General features: G+C 49.9%; 1 protein-coding gene across 4 annotated transcripts in view; it reads right to left on the reverse strand.

Annotated features, from left to right (window-relative positions):
• The window catches only part of PDZK1 (PDZ domain containing 1), a 35,797-nt gene extending 27,414 nt beyond the window's left edge, over positions 1–8,383 (reverse strand). The window contains exons 1-2 of one of the 4 annotated variants that reach the window (XM_045776267.2): positions 8,259–8,381; positions 1,156–1,303 (exon numbers count right to left, since the gene is read on the reverse strand). The gene's annotated coding sequence lies outside the window, so the exon portion shown is untranslated. Of the gene's footprint in view, positions 1–1,155; positions 1,307–2,850; positions 2,882–8,258 lie in introns of those variants that run through there. The other 3 variants (XM_045776268.2, XM_045776269.2, XM_045776271.2) reach the window with 3 other exon arrangements.
• Between the last annotated feature and the right edge of the window lie 570 nt (positions 8,384–8,953).

Genomic DNA, 8,953 nt, shown 5'->3' on the forward strand with positions numbered 1-8,953 from the left:
TACCCGACTTCGATAGCTCTCCTCCTCTGAGCCCTAGACTCCCCTTCTGTACGGACTGAAGAGTCCCTCCCAAAATTCTTACGTTGAAGTCTTAACCCTCAAGGTGATTATGTTTGGAGATTGGGCTTTACAAAGAGATAATGAAGGTTAAATAAGGTCACTGGGTGGGGAAGTAACCCAGGAATCCTTATAAGATGATGAAGAGATACCAGGAGTGCACGTACCCAGAGAAAGGCCATGTGGGCACATAGCAAGAAGCTGGCCATCCGCAAGCCAAGGAGAGAGGCCTCAGAAGAAACCAACCCTGCCGACATCTCAGCCTTGGACTTCCAGCCTCTAGAACTGTGCAGAAACAAATTGCTGCTGCTTAAGCACTCACACATTCCACCGCCCGGTCTGTGGTATTCGGATTGTAGCAGTGGGGACACTAATGAGTCTTCCACTTGGGCAGGGTGTTGCAAAGGGAAGGTGTCAGAGAAAACCAAGCTCATGCTGTGGTGACTAACTGCAAAGTGATACCATTAAAAGATGGTGTTATCGTGACAACGCGACGGCAAAGTTGGAGATGAGCTTAGGTCAGAGGACTTGCAGAACACCCTGCAGGGGGACGGGAGTGTGGGCCTGGAGATCAGGGACAATGGACTGGCTGTGCCGCAGAGTTCGGGGAAGCCCCCGAGTAGGCACATGGAGGGACGGGGACCCAGGAGATGTCCTGGGGTAACCCTATATCCAGGCAACCAGAAGAGGAAGCAGCGAAGGAATAATCAGGAGGCCAAGATTTTACAGCATAGTCAAAGCTGAAAGACACATTTCAAGACTGTAATTAGCAAGGCAAAATGACGTTAAGAGGTAAAGAGAATGAAAACAGAACATGTCACTAAGCTTAGAACATGGGAGTCCAGGACGGAGAAGCTAGTGAACGGTCACAGAGGCAATGAATACAGACATATCTGGAAACAGATGATGGAGAGAACGGGGACAGCAGCTTGAGGGGAAAGCAGGGCTGATGGCTTTACTCTGACCGTGAGGAAAATGAGCAGCATGTTGGTGTATCAAGGGAGGGTATGGGGACTGGGTCTCACCTCGATGGGATGGAATATTCCCACTAGAGCAGAAGTTTTTTAAAAAGGAGATGAAGAAGAAAAGGTCACTTACCACAGCTCCAATCTCTCCTGCAGAGTAACGAAGACAAACCAGGAACTCTGAGGATGTGGAACAAGATGTCTAGCAGGCTCACACGGACAGATCGCTGGGGCTGGTCAGGAGAGGCCTGTGGATTTGCTGCGTTGAGCCCCACAGACAGCTGCTGGGAGGGAATCGGAACAGGAGTGCCGGATCTGCCAACTGCTCCAGAGAATCTGGAGATCCAGATTTATGCAAAACGTCCCCACTGTAAAAGGCTGACAGCTCTTTCAAATTTCTGAGAAACTCCGTGTAAACTCAACAGACTTGAGCCCCTGGGCTGGCAGTTTATAACTACTGGCCAGAAAAGATTTCCGATAGCCACAGCATTGTTTCACTACAATGAGTCAACAAATTGAATACAATTCTCTAAGAAACAACGTAGGTTAATTTTTTCCCATTAGATAAATAGGTCAATCTCATTAATTGATAGCAGACCATTCAGGAAGGGTTCTCGTCCTTTTCTCACCACAGTGTCCATCAAGAAAAGGAGAAAGTAGTAACTTTTACCCTAAGTTGGGGTTTGACATGTTTAAAAAACAGAAGGCTCGGAGATGAGGATTTCTATAGTTACAATGAGCACAGAGCTGGAATGTGAGACCAACGTGAGTTGGCAGGTAAGAGCGGCCAGGGGTAGGACTGCAGAGATGACAACTGTCAGGGACGGGCGGAGCAGGATGAATGGGGAGAAGGAAGAAGGAACGGAAGGAGTAGTTTCAAAAATTAAGGGGTCGACACAGGAAAAATCGTCTTAAAATATCTGCAGAACAGAGTAATTTCTAGTCATGAAAAGTCTAAAAGAAATGTCTAGGTACGTAGCTGATGCGAAGGGAACTGGTATTTTTATTTCCATCTTCCCACTTCCTTCAAGTCTGGGTGAGGACATCAGTAAGAACAAGCATTTTGGGGATAACCCAATTTTTAACCCCAGTGTCACCACTTTTTAGCTGTGAGAACATGGGTGACTTCTTCATTTTGAGCTGAAGGCAGAGGTCCACCTGGAATAGGAAACGCAGATGGACCCGTTGAAGATGGCGTAAGACAGACCACATAACGCATCTCAGCGCAGTGTCTGGGCATAGACGGCGAGCCGCGCGCACCGTCCTCCCTGTGCTCTGGCGGCAGCCCCGAGGCGGTGCGGATCCCTTCTCCTGTGAGAACACGTGAGCCGTGTTGCCAGCTTTCTCTCTGAAGCAGACGAGAAGGGCCGGGCCGGGGATAAGCGGGCACCTAGGTTACCAGGCCAGTGGCTCTCCACCTGCCGCGGGACACACCCCCGTGAAGTGAGCGTCCGCTGTCGGAAGGACAGGGCTGAAGATTTTGCTCCTCGTGAAACAAAACTCACAGAACAAACTCAGATTTCTCTGAACCCAGAAGTAGCAGTAAGTCTGAAAGTCGGAGAATTACAAAAACAGAACCAAATACCATGTATCAAGGAAGTGTAAGTTTCCAGGGAGCTTTTTACAAAACTTCCAGACTAAGTGGGCCAGGGGCGCCGCCACCGCACGCAGACGAGCTCTACCAGGTGTGCACACGAGGTCACCAGCACAGGCACCAAGGAACAGACAAGGGTGGAGAAGGTGACTGAGGGAACCATGACCTTCTACACAGAAAGCCGCTCCAGGTATGGACCATGGTAGCCAAGGAGGAGCTAGTGAACAGGCTCACCTGTCAGGCAGCATCACTGAATTTCCTAAAAATTAAAGAAAGGATATAGGAGAAACCGCGTTCCGTTTGGAGGCAGAAAAACAGAAGGGTGCTATCCGCCATGACGGACAGCCAGGCGCCATGACTTCATCAGGAGAGAAGGAGCCTGGGGACCGTCTTCTGTCTAGGATGCAGCAGGCTTATTCTACAAGCACGGCGCCCTACAACCGCTAGTCACGACGGATCCAGTGCTTCCTGATCTAATACTTGGGAACCAATGGCGCAGCGACTACCAGACCACAAAGAAAACATAGGCTCTCCTCCAAGGCCCTTATGTAACCAGCACCCGAGCCATGAAAAACTACACAGTGATAACTAGCAAGACAGCAGGCGAGTAATGTTTAACCCTAGTAATTTTGACAGTGGATGGCTATTTGACTGTATAACTGGGATGTACCACAGAGAAATTATTTCTTTTTCATCAGAGCGTGAGAAGAGAGGGCAGGAGCCCAGGATAACATTCAACCTGAGTGGTATTTGCTTTGCTCTGATCTCCTTGCTGGTCTATAAAACCCTTGGAACTTCAGCAAGGAGAAGGCAACATTCCTGGGAAGCTTGACGAGGCGTATCGGCACATTGTGCTGTCACAGAGAATGCGGTTCCTCCCCCACTCGTGTGCATCTGTGTAATGAGGGCAACAGACAAAACGCTCAACTTCTGTCAGAAAAACACTGTTGGTGGAGACTGTGAGATATTAAGTCAGCACGTGGACAGGCCAAGAATCCCTGACAGTCATCAGCCCTGACCAAGGCGTCCTCCTGCCCTGGGCCAGCATGTCCGCCTTCCTTCAAGGCCAGCCTCAGAGCCTCAGACATGCAGTTCCTTCCAACAGCTTAAGAGGAATCCGATCGTGTCCTAGCTGGTATCGACAGATGTCTCCAGCAAGGAGGAGATAAAGCAATTCAATTTCATCTTTTTTCAAAACCATTTCACCTAGAGCAGATCCTATGTCTTTGCTGCAGATAATACACTTAAGACCACCTGGATTCCTTCTTGGAAAAGCAAGACCTGTGGAAATTCAAACACTCAAGTGTATTCATTTTAAAGAATTAGTGTCAAAAACAGAAGGATAAGCGGGGCCCTAAGATATGTATTTGCTAACTTTACTTTCCCATTGTCACAGTTACCATCTGGTCTCAGCCAGCAAGAGATTTCAAATGCGGGAAATTAATGAAGTGCATTCCACTGAGCATTATGTGGAAAAGAGTGATCCCAGGCCCAGTGAGTAATTCTTATTTCTCATTTATGATAAGGAATGAATCTGCTTATCTCGAAGTTCATTTGGCCTGCTGGTGCTACATACTGCCCCCAGCGCCCAGGCACCATGAAAGGTACTTTGTCCTATATGGCAGGCCTCTGGCCTGGAGGTCAAGGTCTTTCACACTTGACTTGCTTACCTAAGAGTTCTGCAAGCTGGGAGAAGGTCAGAGTCAATATTTTGTGGGAACAAAGACGCCCTCAGAGAGGATAACTTTTGCTGCTGGTAAAGCTGATAAAACCTGAAAATACCCAAACCATCCTGAGGGTTGGCTGGAACACGGGCTATCCCTTCAAACTGGCATCTTGTTCTACAAGACCTCTTGACCTGGCATTTCTACCCCCTCACTGTTTTCCTCCTGCCCCCAGGCTCTCCCACTCACTGCCTTGAGATCTGGCCGTCATCATGTCAGGTTCTAAAAGAATCATTCAAGGGGCACCTTCGTGGCTCTGTCAGTTAAGCCTCTGACTCTTGATTTTGGCTTGGGTCACGATTTCAGGGTTGTGAGATCCAACCCCATGTCATGCTCCACACCGACCATGGAGCCTGCTTAAGATTCTCTCTCTCCTTCTACCCCTACCCTGCTTGCTTGCTCTCTCTCTCTAAAAAAATAATAAAAATAACTAAAAACAAAAGAATCATTCAAGAAGCAGAATCCAGACTCCTTGCTCAGGCTGTGAGGCTCAGCATAATCCAGCCCTACCTCATTCCTCCAGGCTCCTCAGCAGACACCCAACTGGCCTACGCGTGGTCACCCACACCCAGCCTGCCCTTTGCTCATGCCACCTGCTCTGCCTGGAGTACCTTCCCCACTCTGATTACTTATTCATAGTAGCTCCTAAGCAAACATTCTTTCCAAGAGAATGGATTTAAAACCTGCCCATTTTCAAGGCTCAGTTCAAATTTTAGGTTAAACACAAATCCTTTCCTGACCACCAGAGTCTGAAGGCATCACTCCATTGTCTGAATTTCAAGTATCATTTATATAATCAACAAGTGATATTTAGTTCCCACCATGGGGCAGACAGATCCCAAGGCCCTAACCGGATTAAACTCTGTCCTGCCCTCACCAAGCCCAATAGTGCAGTGGGGGAAGTTATAAACGTAGTTACCCAACAATGGCATGGGTGCTGAAATATTTAAAATGTCTTGCTGTTGTTAAACGTATTTATTGAGCTCCTACTAAGCACCAGCCTACGTACCTTTTATGAGTTCACATTTAATCCTAATGGTCCATTCCACAAGTAAAAAAAAGAAAAAAAAAAAGATTCTGAAAACTTAAGTTGGTTTCCCATGGCTATTTGGATAAGCCACAGAGCCCGGATTCAAACCTACTTGAGTCTGGGCTCCTTCCACCATCTCCCCAGCCTCCCACCGTGAGGCGTCTGCTGTTAGAGGACACAAGTAGTCAGACGGGAAGGAGGAAGGCAGCCCAGATAAAGGAAGAGCACAGATGTGTTCAGGAATGGTGAATGGTTCAGAAAGCCCAGAGAAGAGGTATATGTGGAAAGGAAGAAGCAGGTCAGGTAAGACTGGGAAGCACCTTAGGCTCAGTCCTAAGATGACAGGAGAGCACCAGGGTTTGTGTCAAGTCAAGCTTAGAGCCTCAGAAGCCGGAGGCCACCTCAGACCAAGAGCACACCCGGCAGAGCTGCCATCAAGTTGCCTAGGGGCTATCCTTCTTATTTATCAAAACTCCTTGCTGCTGCCTGGGCTCCTTCCTTCCCTGGGATCATGCCCACGGCAAAGCTGTCTGAAGGTCATCAGAACAGGGGCTCAGACGGTTAAGCGTCTGCCTTCAGCTCAGGTCATGATCTCCAGGTCCTGGGATGGAGCCCTGCACAGCGGGGAGTCTGCTTCTCCCTCTCCCCCTGCCACTCCCCCTGCTTGTGCTCTGTCTCTCTCAAATGAAGAAATAAAATCTTAAAAAAAAAAAAAAAAAACCAAGATCATCAGAATAGTAAGCGAGGCCCTCCGTTCTCCCACCTAGTCCTCCGGACACTACAATGACGTGCTACTGTGCCTCCGTCTGACGGAGAAGGACACAGTCTCAGAGAAGAAGAATGTTTCTGCTTGCTGCACTTTCCAGTGTCAGTGTCCACGCTCTCCATCACTTAGCCACGAGACCACCAGGCAATGAGATTAAGAAATCGTGAGGCAGTTCCTCACAGAATGCCAAGGACAGGAGTCGCTGAGACCTTGAGGAAACCGGTCTCATGGAACTTGCTACTCTCACCAAACGCCTATGCAACAAATATGAAAATCATTTAGCCAAGATGTGACGAGAGACGTGCACCCCGACATGACCAAACCCAGGACCTCAGATGATCCGAGAGTATTCGAGTCCTTAAGCATCCTCTCCTTAAGAGCAGTTTATCCAAAGATTCCGATTCTATTCTTGCAGCTCATTCGCTGCCACGCTGACTTCCATTTAGCCCAATACCCGAGCATCTACTCCACGCCAGGCGCCCTCCTAACAGCCGGGATTACAGCCGCTAACACAAACGACAAGATCCCTGCTCCTCAGAAGCCTGACGTCGGGCAGGGGTGCCAAGTAGGAAGTAAACGAGGGGACTTCTGGTGACAAAGGCTATGAACGAGGAAACGTGCTGGTGGGACGGAGGGGGACGCTGGCCTGGAAAGCCCTTCCTGGGAAGGTAGCATTTGGATTCATACCCTGATGACGAGAAGGAGCCAGCCTTCCAAGCTGCGGGAAATGAGGTCCTCATACTTAGAGCTCCACCTTGGACCTGGTGGGCTGACGAGGACGTTAGCCGTGATCTAGTCCCAACTCCTGATTCATAGGTGAGTCTACAGAGGCTCATTGAGACGAAAACACCAGGACGAGGTGCCCCACCTGACTGCAAGTCTGTTTCTTCCCACAGAGCCTTTGGACACACACTGGAAATGTCACACCTTACGTTGGTGCTTTTAATCCCCTCAAACACGTCCTATTTATAATTTGATTTTCAGTACAACCCTGGGGAGAGAGAGGCCCTCACTGATAGGTGGTCAAACCGAAGCTCCCGTTGGCCGACTTGTCTAATGGTCTGTCACTAACAACCAAATCACAGGCTCTTTGCAGTCCAGTCCCATGTCCTCTCCCCTGGAGAAGCAGCGGCTGTCTAGCCAGCGGTCTATGAGCACAAGACATCATTACCAGCAACTTCATAGTTGATGGTGCAAAGAACATATGAAAGAGTCAAAGATAACAATTTACTTAGTCATAACACACAAACTCAAAGTCCCTGAGTTATTTGCTGCAGGAAAGAACATGCGACAACCAGCTCCTGTGACTTCTGGATGCAGGGCTGAGAGCAAGCACATCAGCACAACGTTGCAGGGACAGCTGAGGAGGGAGGAACCAGACCAGAGGTCTCCTTGCTGGAGAGCCCTTACGTGAAGTCACATTTCAGTCCCTTGGACTCTTCTGCTTAGGAAGTGGCCAGTGCTTCCCAAACCTGGCTGCACACTAGAATCATCTGGGATGTTAAAGAAACAAAGATTTTCAGACCCACACAAGACCCAAAGAATTATTAATTCCAAAGGGTAGAGCCTGGGGAGGTTGCTTTAAAACTCAGCCAGGCTAGAAACTCACTGGTTTTTCCTCATTTCTTAGTGCTGTAACGTGATGAAGAGGGGGTGCCTGTTTTTATTATCCAGTGAGTAAGTTAAGTTAGGTTTTATCCTTTAAGGGCTGCTTCTAGAACAAAATCTCTAATACACAAAGCCCTTGTCTAGTGGGGAGCTCCGAGGAGTATCCCTCTGGTGACCTGTGAGATCTGTTGTCACGCTCCCTTTTGGCTGCACACCAAACCCCCAGGCAACCCTGGGAAAGCTTTTTCTGAGGATCAGTTTACCAATTCCCTTGCGAAGCAGACCCTAACCTGCAAGGGTCAGGCATCACAAGCAGAGAACCTATGAGTGTGGACAATACCTCACCACCACCACCACCACCACCACCACCACCACCACAAAAGGACCCTGGCTCCTTCCCCATAACCCTCCCTGGACAGCCAGCCACTGCTTGGAAAAGGAGAAAGGAAAAGAAAGAAGGTGGTCCAGGCCCAGGCGGCTGGCGCCCTTAGGGGAACACAGAGTCAGCTCTTACCTGGATCTGGGAAGAAGAAAAGCTGGTCCGTTCACCAGGGAATTCTCTCTCTGCTGGTGAGCTCTAGTCTTGGAACCCACTGGACTTTGAACAAAGATTGATTTAAAAGCTGATGTATTTAACAGGGACCTGTGGTCTGAGTTCAAGTGACCTCTGTCCTGCTTCCTGCCAGCTGGTGGGCCCTGAGCAGCGCAAACCTGGGACAACCCGCTGCAAGCCCAGGGCCGGCCCTCCCGCCCAAGCCCCGCGGGGCGGAGGCCGCTGCTCGCCTGCCCCTCCCAGAGCAGAGGGGGGAGAGAAGGGAAGGGGCAGCGGGGGAGGAGGCACCTCTGCCTTCCTCGATTCTCTCCCTTGGCAAATGCCTTGGCCACACCAACCAACACTCACTGAGCTAGGAACCTCCACCGTGCCCCCCACCCCCAGGACTGGAGCTCAGGGTCACCACCGGGGCACCCTCGCACCCTGAGGCCTCCCTGGCAAGCAGGAGCCCCTGCTACCCTCTCCCTAGTAGAGGGCCTGACGGGCCAACAAGCCACAGTAAATGGAGCAAAGCCCCTCAGGCGCCCTCCTTCCTCCCCTGGGCGTTTCTACCTGCATGCAAAACCCCTGCCCTGATTTCCCAGACTCCCCTCCTCTTCTTGCACGCTCTCTCCTCGCTCCCTTTTCTCATCCGAGGGTGCTCTGTCTCTATTTTC

This window comes from Ursus americanus, chromosome 12 (assembly GCF_024610735.1).
Source record: "Ursus americanus isolate L20-20 chromosome 12, mUrsAme1.1.p, whole genome shotgun sequence".
Taxonomy (NCBI): Eukaryota; Metazoa; Chordata; class Mammalia; order Carnivora; family Ursidae; genus Ursus; species Ursus americanus.